The following is a 25,455-nucleotide window of genomic DNA, read 5'->3' on the forward strand; positions in this document are numbered from 1 at the left end:
TTAAAACACTTAAAAGACATCAGGGTATGTCAGCCTGGTCACATTTTGGAATAACAAATTTGGGCCACGTAGTTGCGCAAGGAGGGGTTAAAACATTTGCCCAGTTGCAAATCGAGTTCAAAATACCGAACAGTATGTTCTTCCGCTTTCTGCAACTTAGAAGTGCAACCGAGGAATATTTGCAACTATCCTCCTCTAACATAAAAGACCACCCAATTAAAATATTCCTTAGGAATATGGGTCCGTCTAAAGAAGTATCCAAATGTTATAAGTATATCTCATCCCTATCGCCAAATACTGACCTGCATGAACTTATGACAAAGTGGACCAGGGAAATCCCTGATATAACACCTGATGATTGGGATAATGCACTTGCTATACCTAACCTGGCTACCGATTCACTCAGGACCCAGCAGATCCAATTTAATATCTTGCACCGTACATACTTATCGCCGACTAGAATTAAAAAGTTTGCAGGGGATAAAGTCGACTCTTGTCCTAAATGTAGGGAGTTGGGGTGCGACTTTTGGCACTTAATTTGGCAATGTAAACTCCTGCAAATATTTTGGAAAGGCATTAAGGATATTATGATCAATATTGGCATCCCCCGTAGTGAAATAGGTCCCAAGGCTCTATTACTGGGAGTATGGTCTGGGTCAGGGCTGTCGGCAGACTTAAGGCAGCTGGCCATCAACTTAGGTTAACTTGCCAAGACCTGTATTGCAAGATCCTGGATGGCAGCTAAAGCACCTGATATTAAGGAATGGGTCAATATAGTTAACCACACTTTTGAACACGAGAAAGACGCTTTTCTCTCTAGAAACAATATTGGGAGATTTCACTTAATTTGGGAGAAATGGTATTACTCCCCCTACTTTAAAAAGACCTCTGGACACTAATATATAGAATAAATTTGATAATTTTAGGTTAAATGCACTTTATGATTAAAACTTGAAGGTAAAAAAAGATTTCTAAATAACACAAATGAAATACATATAAAAGTCATGAGCGCACGAGTGGTTTATTAGTAAGTCAAACAAATGACAAATTTACGTCAAGGTTGACACTGTGCTTTAAAAAAAAAAAATAATAATTATTGTTCGACACTTATAGTAATTTCCAGTATAATAGTTTTTAATTTAGAAGCAGATCACGAACGCACGATAGGCTTAATAGATAGATCATTTAAGTAATAAAAATTATAATAAAATAAAACAATCTAAGATACAGGACCCATTTCCTGGGGCATAAGTACCCATGATTTGGAGAGAGAACTATACTGCAGGGGTTAAGGTACAGAGTCAGGAGGCCTAAGGACCTAGGGGTACATATGGTTTATAGAGAACCTGAATTTAGGATTGTGTATGTGATATGGGGGGTAGGAGAGAGTGGTAGGATGGTCAATTCACCAATTGTTTTATGTATGTAGTGTGTTGTATGTTAAGTACATTTGCTTGGATCAACCTGCTGAACAATCAAAGGTCTTCAATATCTGTCTGTATCTAATCACATGTATGTGTAATGTTTTGTATATTTGTATGTCTGCAAATTTAAAACTAAGTAAAGAAATATGAAACTGAAAATGTGGATGAAGTTACAGTTGCTGGAAAACCCTAAATAAATGTTCATTTGTTTTTATCAATTATTGTTTTTTTTTATTGAATATACTGTAAGCGTCACTTGTTTCAGTATAGGTGATATAGTGCACCTCTATTCTGTTTTCCTATTCCTTTTCCTGTGCCTTTGTTGACAGCAAGGCTCTATAGAGATGATGCTTTTCTTTAAGCGCATTATTAGGGACACAGCCTTGACCTTTTTCCACTATCCATCACCCTTTGCCTTTCACCATCTGCCTCTCCACATTACCCTTTCCTTATCTCCCACAACCTCTCCGTATAACTCTCTACCTCACCCTGTCTCCACCTGCCTGTCCCTGTCACCCATCTCTTCATCCCCCAACAGCATATCCCCAGAACTCGCTAGCTCTCCCTGTCTCTCTCTACCTCTACCTGTCGCCCTCTCATCCCCTGCCACCTTTCCCTTCCCCCTCTATCTTATACTGTATCCATTTCCATTTTACCCTCTGCCTGTGCCTGTCCAGGGCCACCAACAGGGGCTGCTGTGGGTACAACTGTCCCAGGCCCCAGCCTCTGGAAGGGCCCAGGTAGCTCATTTTGCCCACCCCAATCCCCCAAACTGCCTCCGCTGTGCTTCCTGCTCCTTCAATGCAGGATGCTGGCATCCAATTAAAATGCTGCACCAGCTTTTGAGCCATTCAGAGCTCGTGTACTGTTAGCCAATCAGAGCAGCTGTCGATACACGAGTTCTGATGGGCTTTTTAATTGGCCGCCAGCATCCTGCATTGAAGAAGCCTTTGCTTCCGGACCTGCAGCAGGAGTTGGGTGGTAAGTGATGGGAGGGGGGGCTGGAAATCAGTTCGGCATCCCAAATTTCCTAGTGGCAGCCCTGTCCCTGTCACCCACTCCCTGTTACCATCTGGAACTCCCTGTCACACTCTGCCTTTCCTTATCATCTTCTGACTCTCCATGTCACTTTCTTTATCACTTTGTCACCCATTGCTGGGTGGCATATTATTTGTTTAGGTGAGGAGGAGGAGTAGGTGCACCTGGACCAACCACTCCAAAGCTCCACCACTGAAATATAGCCCACTACTGTATGTTATAGATTTGCATTGTAACAGCTGCACTTCCACCTTAAGTGAACCATGAAACTACTTGGGAAGTTTTTCACTCTTCTTTTTTAAGATGGGCAAATAAGTGTGAATGTTATTTAACAGTGGGTATCATGTACAAAAGCAAGCCTAGCAAAATGTATGTTTTTATTTTTGTTTTTAACAAAAATGAAATACAAACCTAATAAGGGGTTAATGTCACAGCCAAATAATTAATCATAAACATATTTATAATGTTACTGAGTGGAATTATTACCATAAACATACCTAAACCTTCCATCTCCAGCACTTATGATTTTTGCATCTGTTTCCAGAAAACTAAAATACTATTGTTAGTACTATTGCATTTATAGCATTCATTTCTGTATACTACCAAATATTATAAAATGGTATAGTTGCAGTACTACCCACATGTTTAAATGAGATGACTGAGTGGTGATTTTTGGGAAAATAGTTAAAAATGTGCTTGAATAAATAAAGTCAAATTAATGTACAAGTTCAAGAGCAGAAAATTCATTTGTGGGTTTACTGACCTATACATTTTAGTATCTCGATTGATTAAACCCTAATTTATAAAATTATATGTGAATATTGATATTTCAGTAATTTCATGCAAATAAACCCAACCTGGCACAGATCACAAAACCCAGTAATATAGTTCAAAAATCTCTCTACTGAGCTGAAAAATAAAAGAGAACCTCACTATATTATGTGAAAAAGAAGACTCATTGATATTTAAATGCATTCTACACATAATAAGAAAAAGGTACATTTGTTTTGTGTGTAAATTACTTAATCATATCTGCTCATTTCTTTTTTTTTTCAGTTGTATTTGGTTTCTGCACTGTTAGAGCTAAACTTTGCAAAAAGGTCAGGACCTGGATTTAGTTAAATGGAAAAATTATTATGGATAATGGTAAAACTCACATAATTAACTTTTCTCTGTTAAATGTATTGATGGAATACTTAATTTGACTGTAGCTGAATGTTCTCTTAAATCAATTCTTTCAGCTTTTTTGGGAAGGTTGCCACAAAATGGAAGTATTGGGGCAATTTAATATGAAGCAGCCCTTCAATTTCTATTTGCATAAATTGCCACCATCGATTTTTCAGCCAAGCTCCAAAAAAACTGAGCTTGCTCCAAACCCTTTTAGTCCTCATTATTTTTAGTAAGCAAATCGCATTTCCCATACCTAAAACGGAAAATTTAGTCTGTTTGATTTTATTTAAAAAAAAATACTGCAGTAAGCCTTGTGATAATAACACCACCTTCACAGGTCTCACTGCAATATACATTTCTAACCATAGGAAGGAGATAGCAGTGCGAGGACTGGGCCATGTGATCAGCTGTGTGTGTTTAATGGTGACAAAATAATAAGACATAAACAAGTATTAAAAATAACCACACTTACCCACGATTGGTCAATTGGGGCTCCAATGAGGGCTGATGGTCATCAAGACTCCCTTCTGCTCCTATGACCCCTGATGCAGTAAAGTGATGCTCACTGTACAGCATGGGAGGTCACAGCAGCAGGGCAGCATGTTATAGATGACAATCGATGGTTTCACCAATCAACGGTCATCCATTTTCTTTGACTGATTGGATCGTGGGCCAAATAAGAACCTGGGGCAGGGCTTCATTGGTGTCAGGGGCGAAGGTATGTTCCTTTTTTCCTTGGGGAAAATAGAAAAAGAATCCAATCGGTTATGCTGTGCCATCGATGCAGGGAAAGCATCTCCCCCATTGATGGCAAAAGTATTCTACATCATCCAAGAATAATCAATGATCATGAGTCATTGCAGGTCGATGGCCATCTAGTTCCACTTTTATGTGGAATTTAACTTCTTGTTTGCTTAAGTGTGACTATTAACTCCACTGCCATTAACTTTTAATAATGCCCAACTAATGACTGTTTTTTTCTCACTAACACATTGCATATTTTAGACTCTATAGAATTAATCTAAATGTGATGTCACTTTGGTGGTTATGATGTGCCTATGAATATTGTACCTGTACATGTGTAATTTATGAGTGTTTCATAAATCTTGAATTATTACTATTGTTTGAGCTATAATTGTATGTATACCTAATTGCAGATTTGTAGGTTTTCACATCACTTATGTTCCAAGACCAATGGTATACAATTACAGGTGCTGCATTTCAGTGCATTTCATCTTGCAAATGAAGAAGCATAATGGCTTTGTTATAGGATGTTCTCATTCCTACACAGTTCCTAGAGAGCAGAGAGTGCTTGCTGATACAGCTGCTGATTATGAACAGTCGGAAGGGGAGTGTAAATATACCAGTTTCCAGGCATATCATTTGCACCAAGTATAAGCTGTACAAATGTGTTCAAATAATAAAGAACTGCCCACAAAGATGCACACAACACTGCAGTGGACAATTAATAGGATGAGAGATTCAGAAAGTAAGAGATTTGGTAAGAAATCTCCAGGTTTTTTTAAAGCAGCAATCATTTACATTGCAAAACCAGTTCGATTTTGCAGTGTAAATAGTTGCCACTTTAAACAAAAAACTGGAGATTTCTTACCAAATCTCTCACTTTCTGAATCTCTCATCCTATTAAATGTCACCATGTGTGTGGAAAATAAAAGTCATTTATGCATGGCATTCAACTCTACACCAGGCAGTTAATGGAAATTTATGTCATTAAAAATGTTACTGTACAAATTTTGACCAGAAACTGATAAGAAAACTGATTTCTAATGATCTGATTTCTGATGTCTATTTTGTAAATCAGGATTAAATAAACTCTGCTGCTGAATAAGTCTATTTTATTTTATAATATGCATGTAAGTTCATTCATACTTGTATATACTTTCATCCTGTCTGATTAAATTTTAGGTTTACTACTTATATCCTCAAGAAAATTGCAGCAACATTACGCAAACTGCAATAAATTAGAGGATTTTGATGCAGTGCATTTTATGGTACTGCAACTCTGAATCTTTATAAAAAAAAGTAAAACAAAAGTATATAATAAATCTTCCACAACGGTATTCTTGCTTACACAAAGCAAGTAAGTTACTGTATACTATGTATTTAAGCTATTATTGGAAATTATTGATTACTGTATGCCGGTGTCAGAACAGAGTGCTGTTGTTGATTTCAAATCAGTTCACTCAAACAATACAAATGAATCAAATCAATGGGTGCGGGTGCAAAATATACTAAACCATGATAAGTGATAAAAAGGATAGTTATAAACCACCAACCAATCTGGCTGGATTGGCTGGCACTTTATCACTCTCCATTTTATCACTGTTCAAGCTTAGTACACCTGGTCCTTTGAGAGAACACTCAGTGTAGCACTCAGTAAAAGCAAAACATTATCAAATATAAATTATGATATTGTGAAAAAATAAGTACAAGTTAATAAAAGTAAATACACAATATTGAGTGCCTTTGACTAATTTGCAAGTAGTAACAATCTGCCACCTCCAATGGGATTCTGGGAAGTAACATTTTCCAGAAAAGTAACCAAGCTAACCTTATTAGTTATTACTAATTGGTTATTATGGTGCTTGTATGTAATGCCTCACGTATGCAGTGGCGGATTCAGGGGGGGGGGGGGGGGCACCCGGGCACGTGCCCCCCCTGTCATTCATTTTGTAGATGAGGACCAGAACTTTCCAACGAGCCCAGCCCCATGTCTCTAGCCCCCCGGGAACCGGAGATATCGCCTGGCAAAGCTGTAACATTTTTTCCCCATAGGATAATATGGGACCCGTCAATTCTGACCCCCACCCAGTTCCGACAGCTGCCAGTTCCCACCCTTGCATCCCAGGAGCTTGTGATTAATGTTATTCAATTCCAAATCGCTGGGCCTTCAATATGATACCAGGATGGTCCATATCGGTAAATCGGTTCCAGAGATATAGCGTGTAAATCGATTTTTTTCTTTTTGAAATGTAATTTCATGGCTGTTCATGTTCTTTGAGGGCAGATTACTCTGGAACCAAACGTTCCAGTTTTACTGGACCAAAATCATTCAAAGCCCACTCAAAAGTTCTTCAATATGATACTTGTCTCATGTAAATGGGTCAGTTAGTTCCGAAGATATAGCCGGTTAAATGAGATAACTGGTTAAAGGGGGGGGGGGTGGTTTTCCCTCCCCCTCACACCAGAAAATGCAGGGACTAGGCTGGTGTAAAAGGGGCCAACCTGGGAATGCATTTTCTGGTGTGAAATGGGTATTATTTCAAATAGCTGGGACCTGCAGTGCTCGGAATACAGCCAGGCTCTGCCACTGTCAGTGGCTATCACTTCTGCCTGGCGGCGGCTGTCCCCCATTTACCACGAGCATGTATTCCCCGTTGGCAATGAGCATGTAATCCCACATGGCAACGAGCATGGAACCTCTGCCAATGAGTGTAACTTAACGTGCAATGGACATTATGGTGTAAATGTTTAATGCGCGCCTTTGGTGGACAATGTCCCTGTTTATGAAGCGTATTGTGAATTTTGTCTTAATCTGTGTGGCATTATGTGAATTCTGGCTCAATCCGTGTGGCATTATGTGAATTTTGTCTCAATCCATGTGGCATTATGTGAATTTTGGCTCAATCCGTGTGGTATTATGTGAATTTTGGCTCAATCAATATGTCATTTTATGAATTTGGCTCAATCCGTGTGGCATTATGTGAATTTTGGCTCAATCCATATGGCATTTTATGAATTTGGCTCAATCCGCGTGGCATTATGTGAATTTTGGCTCAATCCATATGGCATCTTATGAATTTGGCTCAATCCGTGTGGCATTATGTGAATTTTGGCTCAATCCATATGGCATCTTATGAATTTGGCTCAATCCGTGTGGCATTATGTGAATTTTGGCTCAATGGCATTATGTGAATTTTGACACAATCCGTGAGGCATTATGTGAATTTTGGCTCAATCCATTTGGCATTATGTGAATTTTGACACAATCCATTTGGCATTATGTGAATTTTGACACAATCCATTTGGCATTATGTGAATTTTGGCTCAATCCATTTGGCATTATGTGAATTTTGACACAATCCGTGAGGCATTATGTGAATTTTGACACAATCCATGTGGCATTATGTGAATTTTGACACAATCCATGTGGCATTATGTGAATTTTGGCTCAATCCATTTGGCATTATGTGAATTTTGGCTCAATCCGTGTGTTATTATGTAAATTTTGGCTCAATCCGTGTGGCATTATGTGAATTTTGACACAATCCGTGTGGCATTATGTGAATTTTGGCTCATTCCATTTGGCATCATGTGTAAGGGGCAAGTATAATGGGGTCTACTATTTTGTTGCATAATGTGTAGAAGTTGTATATGGTGTTGTACACTACACTCAAGGACATGCCCCCTGTTGAGTGGCCACACCCCCTTTTCCAGAGCGCGCCTTCGGCGCGCGCACAACTACATCCTTCACTTTTCTTGCCATGGTGGGCCTGCGTACTTTAAATGCCAGGGCCTATTTTTAATCCCATTCCCACCCTCTCTCTGCCGCTCTCTTAGCATGTACACTGGCACCACTAACACTGGCCCTCCCCCACCTAAACCCTCTTTTATCAGGGTGCCCCCCCCTGTCATTTTATCCTGGATCCGCCCCTGCACGTATGCAAATCATAATCCCTAATAACCAGCACTCATTGCTGCGATAACACATGGGTCCAGATACTTATTTGTATTTATACAGCGCACACATATTTAGATCCCTTGTGCAAATAACTGAAAACATGACACGTTTTAGCTGAAAACAGGGGCTATAATTGGATGGCCCAATAATTTTATTGTCTCTTTTAATCAGCCTCAAAATTATTTCAGATAATTGCATACCCCCTAAATGTTTGAATCTATATTGATCATCTCTTGGCAGACATACATTATTACATGGAGGAGTATAAACAATACATATTTATCTTTATTTATTAGTTGAACTACTATACAATACTGTACATACAGTGAGTCAATATTGTTGTTTAGCCAGGTTTTTGAGAAAATATATTATTGCAGATACTATCATGTACAATTTCAATCACAGAAAGAGCACCAATGGTTTTCCTGTTAAAATATACAGCATAGAGATTCCATTTTTTCCTTTGCAAAGGATTTTGGGGGTTTTTTTTGCATCTATTAGACAAACACATTAGTATGTCTGCTGACCTTGAGTCTGGTCTTTATGTTCATATAGGGGTTTCTTTGATATGGAGAGGTTCTCCTGTATCGCCCTCAGACCACTCTCAGTGCGTACATATATCGACTTTTTCAGGGGATGATATATCAGTGACCACACTGACCTGATGACAAAGAACTATAGGCACATCAGGGTTTCTTTAAATCCTCTGTCTGAACAGCTTGGACCAATAACCAATTCCCAATTGGATCCCACACAGTACATTCATATGGAATATGACTTACCAAGGGGAAGTGCCCTATATTCCCTGAAAGTGATCTTTCTGGAATCCTTCCTTTTAGACAATGAATGACAGCAACCACAGGATTTCACTCCTCCACAGGTACAAGATATTTTATATCCATACAATAAGTAGGGAGGAAACACACTTGTTCCTGGAGACTTTCAGATGGATCCTTTTCCAGATAAAAGATCCTCCAAATTCATTTCATGTGGATGTCAGCAGTGTCTCAAGAGGATACCAAATTAAATTTCCCCCAACACCAATGTGTTTTCGGGCTATTATGAGCCCTTTTTCAAGGTATAAACAAGGGAGACTCTGACCAGGTGTATATACCCGTGGCAGGTCCCCCTGCTAATTGACAATTAATGTAAAAGCTGGACTAGACCAGACCACAACATAATATTAAAAATTCTAAAGTGCCTAATACAAACATTTCATTCTTATACTGTTTTTACATACAATACAATAAATCAATAAGTGATAAAATACAACTTCCTACAATGCCTTTAATGTGTCCATTTACTAGAAATCCTTCCGTTTCCTCCACCGGACTTTAGATATCTCCAAATACACATGGATTTAGTCCCGCCGCCATCTGCGATATCCGGAACCGGAAGTGAAGATGCATTATACTTCCGGTCTTTGGAACGCACTACTTCCGGTGCGGTGGACCGTAAATCGCAGGTAAACTGCTGTGTACTCCCGCTGGCCACAATTGTATCTTGGTGGGGTTCCGGATTTGTAGGCATGTATTATCCCAGTTGACATAAAATAAAAGCGATAAAAAAAGTTAAAATATTGGGTTTACATTTAGGCCCTAAAAGAAATGTAACCATTAAAAAACAGAGGAAGCACATTAAAATGACTCTAAAACATCATAAAAAACATTTCAGTTCAAACTCCACATATTCAGGTCCATTTGCAGGCCGCATGCATTCGCACAGGGCCAATGTTTTCACTTTGTGTGCATGTGCATGCACTGGGTACATGTGTCCAAGGTGAACAAACTGTTCACACCCATCCTTGCGAGCAGAGGGTGGGGCATGGGGCTAAAAACTCGGGTGCAGGGGGCAGCCAGCTGACATTACCCAATGTCAGCTACCTGTCCACTTCCCTCAGAATGTGCACACAGATCTAAGGTTGCTCTGAGCAACCTTAGATCTGCGTGCACGTTCCACATCATTCTATGGTTGTCGTCCATTGAATGATGTGAGTGTTTATGTGAAACATCCATTAGCAGCCAGTGTGAACGTACGCCTCTTGTGAATGGTGGGCCAGCATAACACCATTCACAAGACAGGGTTTGGTTGACTTGCAAGGATGCAAATTAGCATCCGAGCAAATCAACCAGAATACCCGCATGTCTGAACTTGCACCTGATGTCATAAATCAGAGAAAATAGAAAAAATATGTGACTGATCCAAATTCACCCATGCTACAGTGTAATCACAATAGTGCTATAAAACAACCTAAAACCCCCCAAAACACTTGTAATCTATTTGGCATTTTAGTAGGTAAGACTGCAAACAGTTTTTGGGGATGAGAATTTTATCAGAGATTTTGTGATTGTTGCTTGGGTCTGTAAGATGTCTTTTCTGCTTTTTTGTAAGGTTTTTAAGTATGTCTTTGATTTTGTCCTGTGCCATTTTTATTTTTGTCTTGTCATCATTTGCAAGTGTGTTTGTGTGTGTTAAGTTGTGTTGAAATTATAATTTTTTCTGTTGTCAGTGTTTTATGTTGTGATTGTGGAAGATACTGTAGTGGTATCAGGAGGGCTGGGGAGATGGAGATTGATGGTGGCAGAGTTGGAGGATGGTGATGGCTCTTTGGTCAGGAATAAGACGAAAAGTGCCTGCAACATGTGGTTTACAATGCGGCCATTGTAAAAGATATCATAAGGCATTATGAGCACTTGCTTGGCTACTACAGTATGTCTCAAAATAAGTGGCTGCAGGAAAGAACTTCTGGCAGAAAACTTTTCAGGAATTGAATTGCTCTTGCACTTTGACGCACAATGTGGATGTGTGTAGAAAGTGCTTCAACAAAATCAAAGCATCATGTCAAACACAAAATGGCCATAGCGGCAGAGGCGTAGCTAGGGTGGAGCCGGCGGAGCACCTGCTCCAGGCGCCGACATGTCACCTGGCGCCGGAGCTCTGCCGCAGGCTCCCCCACCCTGCTCGCCCCCTGTGCCCGGCATCAGTCTTTACTATGGACAGTTAAAACCCGGCGGGCGCGGGGGCGTGGCCTGGACGCCAGACGAGCAGGACGCTGGGGAGAAGAGCTCCTTTATGCTAGGGGTCTTTTACAGCCCCCTGTGACACCCCGCCATGCCTCAGGTCCTGCTTCCTACCTGGAGACGTGCCCACAGGCTTTGGGGTCGAGCTGCGGAGCCGGGGGACTCTCTAGGAGTCCCTGCAGGTTGCGGCCTACTCAATAGCCGGAAGCCGGGGCCTAAATTTCGGACAGCTCCCCCGACACGGCTCCAGGGACGTTCTCTGGCGGCTGGACGGCGTCCTCTTCATCGCGGAGGTCCTCCTGCGGCGGCACCCTTCTGTTGGAGGTGCAGGGGCCGGCGGATTCCTGGTTTCACCTCTCCTAGGCTGAGGTGACTGATGGCATCCTTGCTGCTCCAGAGGGTTCTCCTGCTTCATAGTCGTGGCGGCCATCTTGGACCTGGGACTCTGCAGCCGAAGGCATACTCCTACAGACTGCCTTCCCCCCCTGGGCCTCTCACAGCACCCTTAACGCCAACAGTAAGTAGCACAGTGTGCCACATCACTCCTAATAAACTGCTGTGCTGATCTCTGCCTGGCACCCCTGCGCTACCAGAGTTGGTGGTCCCCCTGAGGGGGCTGGGGGATTCTTCATATACTACTGTACCTGCTGTTGTGTATAGCCTAGTGGCCTGAGTACAGGCTAAGAATTGTGGACTAGGTTGGGATACAGCCTGCAGATACCCCTCAGAACAGAGAGAACATCCCTCATCTTCCCTCATCTGAGCTGGAACATATTTGGGTCTATAGAGCAGTCTTATCATTATACAGGAGGAGCAATCTGTGGAGTCCTTTTATTATTATACAGGGGGCGCAGCCTGTGGTGTCCTTTTATTATACAGGGGAGCAGCCTGTGGTGTCCTGTTATTAAATATGGGGAGCAGCCTGTGGGGTCATGTTATTATTATTAACGAGCAAGGTCAGTCCTCCTTTTCGCCGCCCAAAGGGAGGGGGGGGGGCGCGAAACATGCCCTTACTCCGGGCACCGTGGAACCAAGCTACACCACTGCATAGCGGTACAATGTCAGAGGTAGCCTTGTGGCAGCTTGGTATTCCAGCTGGAGTGGCAGCAATATGTAGACCCACTGAGCTTCATTGACCTTCCAGAAGTGGTTTAGACTTCGGTCCTACACAACATGGAAGTTTTAATGATTTTACAAACACAATTTTTAGTAAATTAGAGATTTATAGTGCCGGTGTAATTCTGATGATGTTTTGGTTTGATGGTGAGTTGCAGCAGTTTGGTCTACAAAGTTATATTTCACATGCAATATCTTTGTATATTGTCGACTAGTAAATTGTCAATTTGCTAAAATATGAAGTTATCACTAAAAAGACCAAATCAACCAAATACAAGTCTGGAACATTCTGACTATATCCATGGGCAAAATGTCTTATTTCATCTTTTGCTTAGAACAGGCACGTCCAAAGTCCGGCCCGGGGGCCAATTGCGGCCCCTGTCATCATTTCAAGTGGCCCACAGCTTCTAGCCAGAAGCGGGCAGAGCATTAGATGCAGGATGTACAGCGCAGGACACTAAAGGTGGGGTCCCAGCGAGAGTGCCTTTACCTTACTGTCTGCAGCAGTGAGGAGGTGCCGGCCACCACAGTGAGATGTGTTTGGCGGCTTTCGGGTGAGTGTGCATCCAACCCCTGGCATTCAGAGAAGGGGGAGGGGAGGGGGGGGGGCAAGCTACAGGACAGAGTGATTGGGTGCAAAGTGGGGAACATACAGTGAATGGGGGGCATACAGTGAAGGAGGGGCAGTCTGGGGGACATACAGAGAAGGTTGGTCAGGCAGGGGAATATAATGTGAAGGGGGCAGAGTGAAGGACATACAGCGAATGGGGACAGGCAGGGGAATATACTGTGAAGGGGCAGGCTGGGGGACATAAAGTGAATGGGGGCAGAGTGGGGGACCATTCTGATGTGATTAATGATTCAAAGATTGTCAGGCTGAATGGTCGGCCCCCACACATTCTCACCTCACCAAATCTGGCCCTCGTCGCAAAAGGTTTGGACACCCCTGGCTTAGAACATCTCAGTACATTCTGCATATACTGTATGTTAAAAGGCTGCACAATATATAACAGTCTGTTAAATTAACTAAAAGTTACATGCTTCTATGGGACGACAGTTTCTAATATAAGGTAATTATACACAACAAAGGTAAAGCCATTGTGTCACAACTTTTGCTTGATACATAATATTTTCCCTACCTATCTTTAACAAATGTATTGCAGTGTTAAAATCTTTCTCACGTTTTAAAAGATTAATCTTGAAGTACACAGAAAATAACCAATAGACGTGATATAAAATAAGATGTTTTGTTTCAGCACAGTAATTTTGTTTTCAATGATAGTTATAAAAAATATAGTTTTATTTTTTACAAGTAAATAGCTCACAGATTATTCTTCCGACAATTAGATTACACATCACAATTAAATTACATATCATTGTCTTTCAAATGCAATTTGAAAAATAAAACCTTTTCAGTAGTAGTTAAAGCACTAAAATGTTTTTTTTTTCTAATACAAATACTGTATTACATACATCACAGATTTAATTGTAAAATACCCCGTGCGTAAGATTTATAGGGAGCTGCACTTTTTCTCAAATGATAGCAATTAAATGAAGATACTGTGAGTTACTGTGAGTTAGGAGATAAAAGCATGGGAATGAAGAATAAAGTATTTAACAGAACATTTGAATAATATATTTTGCCATTTCTTCTGCTATTACAGTTGTATAACTTAATAATTATAATATTTTTCATTTTAAAAATTATTGATTGCTTGTATCATATTCATTTATAAATAAAAATAAATTGTGTGCTAAACAGGAATATTTTTTAAGACATTGAGGTTATGTTTTAGTCTTCATCATTGTTTAGCACAAGCAAAAATATTTATTTAGAAAAAGGAAGGACTGTTGCATGTTACATTTCCTGAACCATTCACATCTAATCCATATAGTAATTAATTTGGGCACAGAAAAAAATAATAGCTGCCATAAGTCAAAAGTAATTTGGATTTTAAGTTATTACTCATATCTAATGTACAACTTTATTAAACAGACAGTATGGGGGAAATTAAATAAGATGTGTATTCTACTTCACATGTGATGTTGCTATGGGGAACCAATCAGAAATTACTTCTTATTTATTTAGCACCCTCTAGAACAGGCATTCCCAACCACGGTCCTCAAGGCACACCAACAGTGCAGGTTTTAGAGATATCCAGGCTTTAGCACAGTTGACTTAATTAGTACCTGAGTGATTCTGATTAAACATCTGTGCTGAATCCTGGATATCTCTAAAACCTGCACTGTTGGTGTGCCTTGAGAACCGTGGTTGGGAAAGCCTGCTCTAGAAGATAGTAGACAGGTTCTGATTGGTTGGCCATAGCAACATCACATCTGAAATAGAATACACATCTTAGTAAATTTCCCCCAGTATAAGTACTTTTTATAGTAAACTTGCAAATGTAACATAAGGTGTATATGCAGAACTCTACAATAGAAAATATTTTTTTAAAGTTTGCCTAATTAATAGTAGGGTATGCAGACAGTTTTATCCATACCAAGCTGAAGCTATTAGAATCTACAAAAAATACATTATTAAAACTACAGCAGAGTGTAGATTTAGGCTGTACAGATGTAGCCATGCTTATGGTACTTGTGTAATAGCACGGCGCCCATTACGTAGTTAGCATAGCGTCTCTGTCAGAATCAGCGTAGTGTTTGCATGGCCACTGTAATTAGCGTAGTCAGTCAGAAATAGTGTAGTGTTCCCGCGGCCGCTTAGCGTAGTTAGAGTAGTCAGCGTCCCTGTCAGAAGTAGTGTAGTGTTTCCACAGCCAGCGTAGTCAGTGTCCCTGTCAGACTCAGCGTAGTGTTCCATAGTCAGTCAGAGGTGAAGGTGAATTTCTGACACTCGTATAAGCTCCTTGTTAATTAGGAATGTGAAATACACTTAACAGGTCATGTTGGTATGGCCAACCAATCACATTCTGTCTTCTATCTTGTAGAGGGTACTACATAAATAAAAAGGACACTTAGATTGGTTGCCCATAGCAACATCACATGTGAAGTGTATTTTGCCTCTAAGTCTATTACAACCCATACCTCAGACACATATAACCATCATTGACCAACCTATTTGTGGGTGTTAAGTAAAAACAAACTATGCTTTATTTATCCTGTATAGCTTGATAAACATCCCTTATCCAGAATGTTGCGATGGACACTACAATGCTCAATACAGTAGCAGCGTGCATGTGAACCATCACACCCTTCTTTTCAGTGTTGCACACAAGTCTACATTTACCTACTCTATAGCACCAGATACACATTTTCCAGGTACACCTGACATACAGCTGTTTCGACTTTTTACACAAACAAATACATAAGTACAAACACAAACTTGCCTTCGCTTCACACGATTCACATCACGATGTTGTGGTGCCACCTTATTGATCTTCTCCGTTATTTGTTCCCATATTTGATCCTTCATTGTGGGGTCATCCTCTTGTCAATCTCTATCCACTCCCATGCTCGGGGTACCAATATCGCAAGTTTTTGCTTTTTTCCTGTTAACCTCTGACTGCCAGGATTAGTTCCTGATGCACTGGCAGTGCTTCTCTCTTGGGAAGGCACCTGCTGTGATAGTGATGATTCTGCTGATGCCATAGGGTGAGGAAAAAACATTTGGTATCCCAATTGCACACTGAGTGAAACATAACTACATAATAATCAGATAACACAGAGATTTTGGTTGCGTATATCTGCAGATATAGGGCTAAGCCCCCAGGCCATACGTCAAGGCATCTCTGTCACTGGGGGTCCCTAATACTGGGTATGGGTCTGGGGTGTGGGCCCCCAACATGCCGACACAGGCTGAGTACTCCAGGGCAGCACACAAATGAAAATTAGTAGGGATTAATAAGAAGCACATAGGTGCTATGTAGGGAAGTGAAGGTGTGATTAAAATACAAAATATATACAATGTGATAGGAAAAAATAAGTGTTAATAAAGTGTTAGGGTGTGCTAACCTGGAGCAGACCAGCCCTACCAACACAGGGGGCACCACACTCCCAAACCCATCCCATTAGCAGTAACATATATGTCTGGGCTTAATAGCCCAGTGTAAGGCCACATGATAATGGCTTACTACATCTGAGAAAAAAAAGTGTTGTGGAAATAGATATATACCACTGCAGCACTAACAATAATAAATAGAGTATATAGTTGAGGCAGAGTGCACTAAATAATATCGGAGATAAATGCTGTAGGTGAGATTGTTGTAGCTGTTGGACAGAGGTCATATTCAGCTTCTGTCACCAAAGGGCACCTTTCCCATTTACAGAACAGGAGAGTGAGAGTGGGCACTCTACCTCGGTTGCCGGCTGCTAAGTCTGGTTTGTCCAAACCCAGGGTAAGTTAAATAACAAGAAGGTGACTAGCGCTCAGGCTATAACTTGATAACGGAGATGATATCTAGTGTGGTACAGCTTGCGTGTAAAGCAGGGTTATAAATAACAACAGTGTGCCAGTATAATCAAAGCAAAGGTGTTTATTGTCATTTAGTAAAAAATGACATCCAATGGTGGGGGGTGGGGGTGGTGAGGGATGGGAGCCCTCTATTGGAGGGGTGTGGGGAGCTGGTGGTGGCTGCAAGAGCCAGAGTCCAGAGTCTCACAGGAAAAAGTAAAAGTCACACAAGCACACTCCGTTTCACCTCCTGCGGTAAACACACTCTGTGTGCTGGGTGGAGATGGATGCTGTGGAGATATTAGTGCACAGAGAAATCGTTTGGCTGTAGATGGTAGGTAACAGTCTTATCATAGGGTCATGATAAGTGTCCAGGTGTCGCTCAGGTTAAAGAGCGTCCTCTCTGCTGGCCAAGCGGTGCACCTGACACTTACCTGATACCGCTGATGTCCTCTATCCTTCCGTCCCTCGCCGCTTCGCTGCTGAGTGGACTGTATCCTGCTGGTGTCTGCACAGCCGTGCAGATCACCAGTGAGTAACGGCGTCGCTTCAACAGAGATAGAAGCACTTCCGGGTCCCGCTGGCTTGCGTTCGCCGGGTGTTCCTGATCTCTGGAGTAACTCGGGCTGCACTCCCAGAGGGGAGGAGGCTTGTTGTAGATGGCTGTGTATGAGGTGCTGTCCACACTAGATATCATCTCCCTTATCAAGTTATAGCCTGAGCGCTAGTCACCTTCTTGTTATTTAACTTTCCCATTTACAGGTCGATATCAATCAGCAGCTGATTGATATCGACCTGTGAATAGGAGCGGTACTTATCTTCACATGTCTGTCTGTTCTTATATTTCACAGCCATTTTAGTTATGTCTAATAAAAGGTTAATTTTTATTAGTTACCTAGTGCACGCAACAGGGCATTCTTCTCCTTTCTTGAACTTTTGACCCTGGTGACAGTGTAGGCTGCAGTGCTGCATGTAATAGTACAGTCACTGTCATATACAGTGTAGCACTGCCTCATGTCACTGAGCAAGAGCCAGCATTTTGGTGTCACCTCTCAGCGGGTGAAATCTGGGTGTGGCCAGAAGAGAATATCAATATAGGGAGTATCATAATATAGGGTTGAGAATGATTGCAGTACCGTAAACAATTTTACAATTTCCGCTCTCAAAATTCTTGTTTTTAAGTTCTTTTCTGCTTCCCAGCAATACTGAAATGAAATGAGTGTAATATTATGACATTAAATATGACAAGTAGCCCCAGGTTTATTTCCTACTAAGTTATTTTGAGTATCTCACTATCTAGAATGTGTTATGCCCTAAGAATATTGTGACCTAAAGTTCTCTATTTTACATTTCATTTGAGACAATCAGAAATACAATACTCATTTGTGTGGTTATAGTCTAATGTCGTTTTTGTTTTCTTTTCTTATGAGACACTTAAAATAAAGACCCTGGTATATAAAATAGTTATTTTTCACTGTTCTACATATTTTATTAAAAGAGCATTTTATAGTAAACAATGTTTTATTTATTTATTTATTTATTTGGGGGTAAGGGTTCTCACTATAGGCCTAATTCAGACCTGATCACAAGACACATTTGTTCTCAAAATGGGCAAAACCATGCTCCAATGAAGTCACAGGCAATTGTAACCTGTGCAGAGAGATTTAGAGTTGGATGGGGTGCGTTGTAACTGAAATCAATATTGCAGTGTAAAAATAAAGGAGCCAGTTTTAACCTTACACAAAAACAAAATAGCTCAGCCAATTCTAACTCTCTCTGCACATGTTAAAACTGCCCCACCTGCAGTGCATCATGGTTTTGTCCATTTGAGAGAAAAAACTCTTTGCGATCACGTATGAATAAACCCCCTTAGTTTCACATGCATTCTTAGTGTATTCTTCATATTCTTCCAAAACAGTTGTAAGAGACTTTTTGCAGTTTACTTAATAAATATTTGCCTGCAATATAGCATTCTCTGGTAGATGATGATGGGGCCCGGTGGAGAGACATGTTAGGCATGATGCTAAAAGACACTGGAGGTGAGGGTAAGCTGGAGAGTCACTGATTCGGAATCTAAGAGGGACTCGGGGAGGGGGGGAGACTCAGGGGGTGGGGGTGGCTCAGAGACTCAGTATAAGGGGGAGGCTGAGGGACACAGAGGGGAAGGTTGGGATATACAGAGGGGAAAGCTGAGAAACACAGGGTGTTAGGCTTGTGGTGGACACAAAAAGGGAGGCATGACACTGGAAAGACACAGCAAGAGGCTGGAGAGACACAGGACAGGAGATTAGAAAGACAAAAGGCTGGAAATACACGAGGTGTGGGAAGCTGAAGGGGATACAGGAAGTGATATAGTTTATTTAAGGTGCCTCTTCCAAAAAAAGTTTCAAATGGAGATCTTGTTTAAAAGGCAGGGAGAAAATATGGGTATTTCATCCAAATTAATTCTATGCCCCATCTTGGTATATACTGTATGTGGGTAGTAAGAACAGTCCAATACCACATGTGTAAGCTCTTTTTTTCTTCCCTTTTCCACTTATTCCTTTACCTACTGTACCTTGACCTTTACCCTGCATTAACACCTACTTCCTTTTGTTCCCTTCCATTATTCTACATCTAATCATCATCTATGTTTTCTGCTGATGCAGTATGTTTATGTACCCTCTACTTGTCTTATTTTGTACTCAACTACAAATACTATGTGCTCTTAATTGGGCGTTGCAGATTCCTTGTGGCATCATATAAATAAATTATGATAATAATAATAATAATAGGGGCCAAAACATGAATGAGAACTTAGCTAATACTCCAGTGAGTAGTGCAAATTTAATAAAACAATTGCACTATACTAAATCTGTCTTAATAAAATTAACTTGAATATTGTATACATGAATTTGCATTAGTATTTAGGTCTGCAATTAACCTGTGTCACTAGGTTTGATTTATATGGAATAAATTGTAACACAGTTAGTGATAAAATGAAGAAATACATATCACTGGTAATAACTCATTTTAGACTTTGCTTTTCTGTTTTTTTATACCTCTGACAGATGTGCAGTCATCCACGTTCAGAAAAATGAATGCTGCATGCTATTTTTGTACTGCAAACAATGTTATGTTTTTATTTAGGTTTTTTTTCCATTACTCATATTAGCCCCCAAAAAAGCTGAAGGGTGTATCATTTGTAAAATAAGTTTTTATTTAAAAATACAAAAGCCGCAAAACCTAGTACTTATAGTTTTCGTGGCACTGTATGACCTACATGAAGATTACCTTTCTAAAATTGTTCTACATAGGTAATTTGCCTGAAGCTTCTAGCAAGTAGGATCTGATTACGTTTTGCTAGCTTTGACAAGAGCAAACTAATAACTTCATATACAGTATAATAAACATACTATGATTATACTTTATGACCTTGTAAGTGAAAATTATAATAATTATAGTGCATACTGTATGTGAACTCTATCATAATAAAAAATGTTTTAAAACATGAACTATAGTTACTACAGTTTTTTATGCAAATATATATATATATATATATATATATATATATATATATATATACCCACAATAGTGTCTTCAGCGCCCTAAGTGTGTGATATCCTTAAATAAAATAAAATAATAATTAAAATAAATAAAACATATATATATAATGAATACAAAAGCAAGGTAAAGAAAATGAGGGGTCTCCCAGCAGCTGCTTAAAACAGGTTAGTTACTCCTGTGGGTGAATACATAAAAAGACCAGAAAGTAGCAGCGCTATACCTTTAAATGAAACTTAATAAAGGATTGGATGATCTTCACAAAAATGTTGTAATAATTAAAAAGACAAGTAAAACATAGTAAAACACAATAATAAAACAGTGTCATGTGGTCCCACTTCCACACTAGCAGCATTAATGGAGAGTCCCTTCCTATTCAGCCAAACAGAAATAAGTTTTTGTGCAATATTTACCACTCCTGGTAGTTCACTACCATGTGACGGTTTTAGAGTCCATATAACCAAGTGGTTGGCCCCAGATGGCACAAATTACTGATCTACTGGAGAAGGTAGGGTATTTTGTGTTATCGAAGTCCCATATAGCAAACAGGAGTGGATGTACAGTAGATGGATAAATCAAGTAGAGAAGCCCTTTGGGGGCATGCACAGTTGCTGATGAGAAACTGGATTCTGTAAGGCTGGTCCAGGCTGCGATCCTGATGAGAGTGGTGGAAGGTGGGCTTAGCACTGCCTAAGTAGTGCTAAGCCCACCTTCCACCACTCTTTAGCCTTCAGTCCAAAATTTAAGATAGTCCTTCAAATTTGTACACCATTTGCATTGTCCTGGACTGCATCTAGCCGATGTGACGGCTAGTATAGCTTAGACAGACGGCTGTTTCGCTGGGTGGAGCTTCCTCAGTGCCTCAGGCACTGAGATGCAGTCCAGGACAAACTTTTACACACAAACAACACCACCAGCCGTCAGGCTCCTGATTCAAGGTAAGCAGCAGTAACCGCTATCTTGCACTCTGCATCTTTTTATCATGAGCACTTAGCTCCCATTCAATTAAACTTTCTACCCAATCTGCTATCTGTTTCACGCAGACAGGCGAAGGGTGCCGCTCATTTGCTACCAATGCACCTGCACATAGCAAAAAGCAGCACACCCTCCACCGGACAGTAAGACGTCCATCTGATCTCTTTCATACACAACCTTACCTCTTTCAGAAGTACTCTCATCTCCCGGAGGGGAATCAGTCTTCCACCCTGTGCTGACTAAGTGTGAACAGGGTAACTCACCTCCTGGTGCGAGACAGAAGGTACTTCCCCCTGATACTATACAAACCCTCTGTGCATACAGACTGAATAACACAGGTAGCTCACTGATCCTTTCTTGCGGACTAGGACGGTCCAGAAGGGACAGCAGCAGCACCTGTGTCCTTTACCACTGTAGAGTGCTTTTCAATTTTCAGTATCCAATTCAGGATATTATACTTGTATGGTTACCGCTGCAGATACCTTTCGATAACCACGGTAGTCAAACCTATTTGGATTACTTTGTCCCATCACACAAAATTGCTGCCCTGAAGGATATGACCTATACAATTGTTGTTTCTTATGTCATTATTTAAAATTGCAACTTAATAAGGGCAACAATTGCTTATGTGACTGCTGTTGATACTAAATATTACATACAGCTAAACTCACAGAATTTTGCTACATTTATTTGACTGCAACTAAAGTAAGGATTTTTTTTCCAATTATATGTAACAGATCAACTGTTCCTAATACTTCGCTAAGCTCACATTAGTGCTATACTCTGATAGGAGACCAAGTAGTGAATTAGGCTCATCCTTTATGAGCCAAACTACCAGACCATAAGTGTCTGCAATATCTCATATCACATTTATAGTGTACGACATACATATGTCACTCTTCTATAGCCCCATGAGAATCATACAGTAATTTGCTTACTGACTAGATCAAGAGGAGTTGATACACTTTTTTGTTTCGTGTTATGTGTTGTATGTTTGTATGTCCATGCCCTTATCTTAAAAGACAAAAAATAAAAGCTATATTTTAAATTTACAATCTACCTTTTTTTTCTCAAAGAAAAAATATTTGGTACTTGTGTACAATCACGGATCCCATCGCATGCCATCGCATGCCATCGCATGCCATATGTAGTGGCATGCGATGGCATGCAATGCGATTTTACTGAGTTTTTATGCATTTTTGTTAAAAATCGCATGCGATCGCATTGCATGCGATTGCATGAGATCGCATGCGATCTGATGCGATGTAATTTTTCACTGAAATTATGGACATGAGTTGAAATCATGTAGAATGCACCCCAAATGTAATTTTTCACACTGTACCACCCCCACTATCAACGCCAACCCGAAGCGTGGCGAGCGCAGCGAGCCCGCGAGGGACGGCGGTACGCGTCCTACGACCTTTTCATACCCCCACTATCCACGTCGGCATGGAGTTGAGAATAGAAATTGTGGCGAGCTCAGCGAGCCATCGAGCCCGAAGCGTGGCGAGCGCAGCGAGCCCCGTGAGGGGACGCGGATACCTTCACAGGTATCTGTGTCCCCTCGCGGGCTTCACAGGTATCCGGTATTTGGGGTGCATTTTACATGATTTCAACTCATGTCCATAATTTCAGTGAAAAATGACATCGCATCAGATCTCATGCGATGCGATGCGATTTTTCTGTATACGATGCCCATCGTGGGAGCCGTGATTCTACACAAGTACCAAATATTTTTTTAAAAGAGTGCCCCCAACAAAATAGAGTCATTTTTCTTCCCCTCCCAGTACATATACTTACTCTCAGGTGTGCACCACCACATCATAACTGCCCTATGAAAGGCATATTAATCAAAACTGTGGTACCTAAATCAATGTAACAACCACTACCCCACTCATATTAAGATTGAGTGACATACCACTTGTGCACAGGTTCCAACCCCCAGTCCCCCTTCCCCACCCTAATACGTTGATTATAACATTGCCTTAGAATATTCTTCCCTCAGTGCTGCAAATAGAGCCTCACAAATTCCTGGGATTATGAGCCCCAGTCTTGAGGAGATATAACACAGGTACATTGTAAGTATTGCAGGGACTTCTAAGTGGCCAAAAACCTTTTTTTGCAAGTAGTCTTTGACCAGTCTTAAGTGAGTGTCATTTTTTTATATATGGAGTTACAAGTTACAAAATATTCATAATTCATCATGAGATCATTTCTAAAGCCTTATTCATTGTCGTGAATTTTCAGCAACAAAGGCATATAAAGTAGGCAATGGATAATCTATTTAGCAGCTATTACTTGGCCCATAAGTGCATTCTCCTAAATCTTGAGCAGTATATTACTGCAGGATGTAAGAGAATGTATGTACAGTATGTAATTCAACTGCCATTGGTTAAAGTGCCATTATTTAAGTGTGGAGTTACATCCGAGAAGGAGTTAAATCCAGGAAGATGTTAAATCATTTTGCAAGTGGTGTAGGTCCCCACTGTTTTATTTTTTGTTGTTTTTCTTTTCTTCTTGCTAGGGGCCCAGGTACCTGAGACTGCACGAAAAAAGCCGCAGATAGCAAATCTAATCCCCAAAATTATACAGTTACATATATAAATGGGAAACGGCTAAGGAAGGAAAATATTGGCCCACTAAAAAAATAAGCAGGGAATCCTGATAATAAAACAAAAAGATAAAGCAGAATTATTCATTGACCCTTTGCTTCAGTGTTTACAGGGGAAGAATCTTCAGAGGATCTCCCACAGATTAAATACTCTTCTCTTTATTGCTCCCAAACTGTATGTTTGAGTGAGTAAATAGTCAAAAATAGATTACAGAACCTAAATAGTAACAAATCAATTGGTCCGTATGAAATACATCCTAGGATACTGAAAGAATTGAGTTCTGTCATAGCACTACCATTATATCTGATATTCAATGAATCATTAATCTCGGGGACGGTATTAAGGGACTGGATCATAGCTAACATAGTACAAATATGGAAGAAAGGTAGCAAAACTAGCCCTGAAAATTATAGACCAGTCAGCCTTTTTCTGGGGATAATATTAGTAGGAATAATAAGAGACAGTATCCAAAATTTCTTAGAACAAGAGAAGATGTTAAGTAAGGCTCAGCATGGGTTCATAAAAAATTGACAATGTCAGACTAATTTAATTAGCTTCTATGAGTAAGTCAGTAGGGAGGTGGACTTAGGGAAATCTGTTGATGTAATACTTCTTGATTTCGCTAAAGCTTTTGACACGGTGCCTCTTAAAAGGTTATTAATAAAACTAGGTAAGTTAGGGTTAGGAGATAAAATTTGTAATTGGATTAAAAACTGGTTGCACAATCGGTGACAGAGGGTGGTGGTAAATAACATACATTCCAGCTGGGGTAAGGTCCAAAGTGGAGTCCCACAAGGTTCAATATTGGGACCCACCTTGTATATTATATTCATTAATGATATAGGAAGTGACATAGTGAGTAAAATTGCAATATTTGTGGAAAACACTAGTTTGGAAGGAAACTGACTCAGGAGAGTATGTGGATATGCCACAAAGTTACTTAATTAAACTGGTGGGCAAAGAAAAATGCAGTTTAGCATTGATAAATGTAAAATAATTCATTATGGGAACAAAAATTGGTACTTGTTTCCTAGCACGGCCACAATCGCGGGCATCGGGTGTCATTTTTAGTGGTATACGACGCGACCGACGCGATGCCCCCGATTTTCCCATTGAAATGCATTGAAAAAAGTCAAAATCGGGTCGGTCGCGTCGTATGCGGCTAAAAAAGGCTTAAATGGTCCAGACGCAATTCCCCCGATTTCCCCATAGGAAACAATGTTAAATGGCTCAATGTACCCGCGATGCCCCCGATTTCCCATAGGGAACAATGTTAAATGCCTCAATTTCACCAAATCATCATAGGGAACAATGGTAAATGGGCCAGAAAGCCCCAAAAACACCCCAGAACAGTGAAATGTCCCCCCAAAAGTAGTTTACGCCACCCCACGATCAACGCGAACCCGAAGCGTGGTGAGTGCAGCGAGCCCGCGAGGGGCGGCGG

This window comes from Crinia signifera, chromosome 4, assembly GCF_055691185.1.
Source record: "Crinia signifera chromosome 4, ASM5569118v1, whole genome shotgun sequence".
In the NCBI taxonomy this organism is placed as follows: domain Eukaryota; kingdom Metazoa; phylum Chordata; class Amphibia; order Anura; family Myobatrachidae; genus Crinia; species Crinia signifera.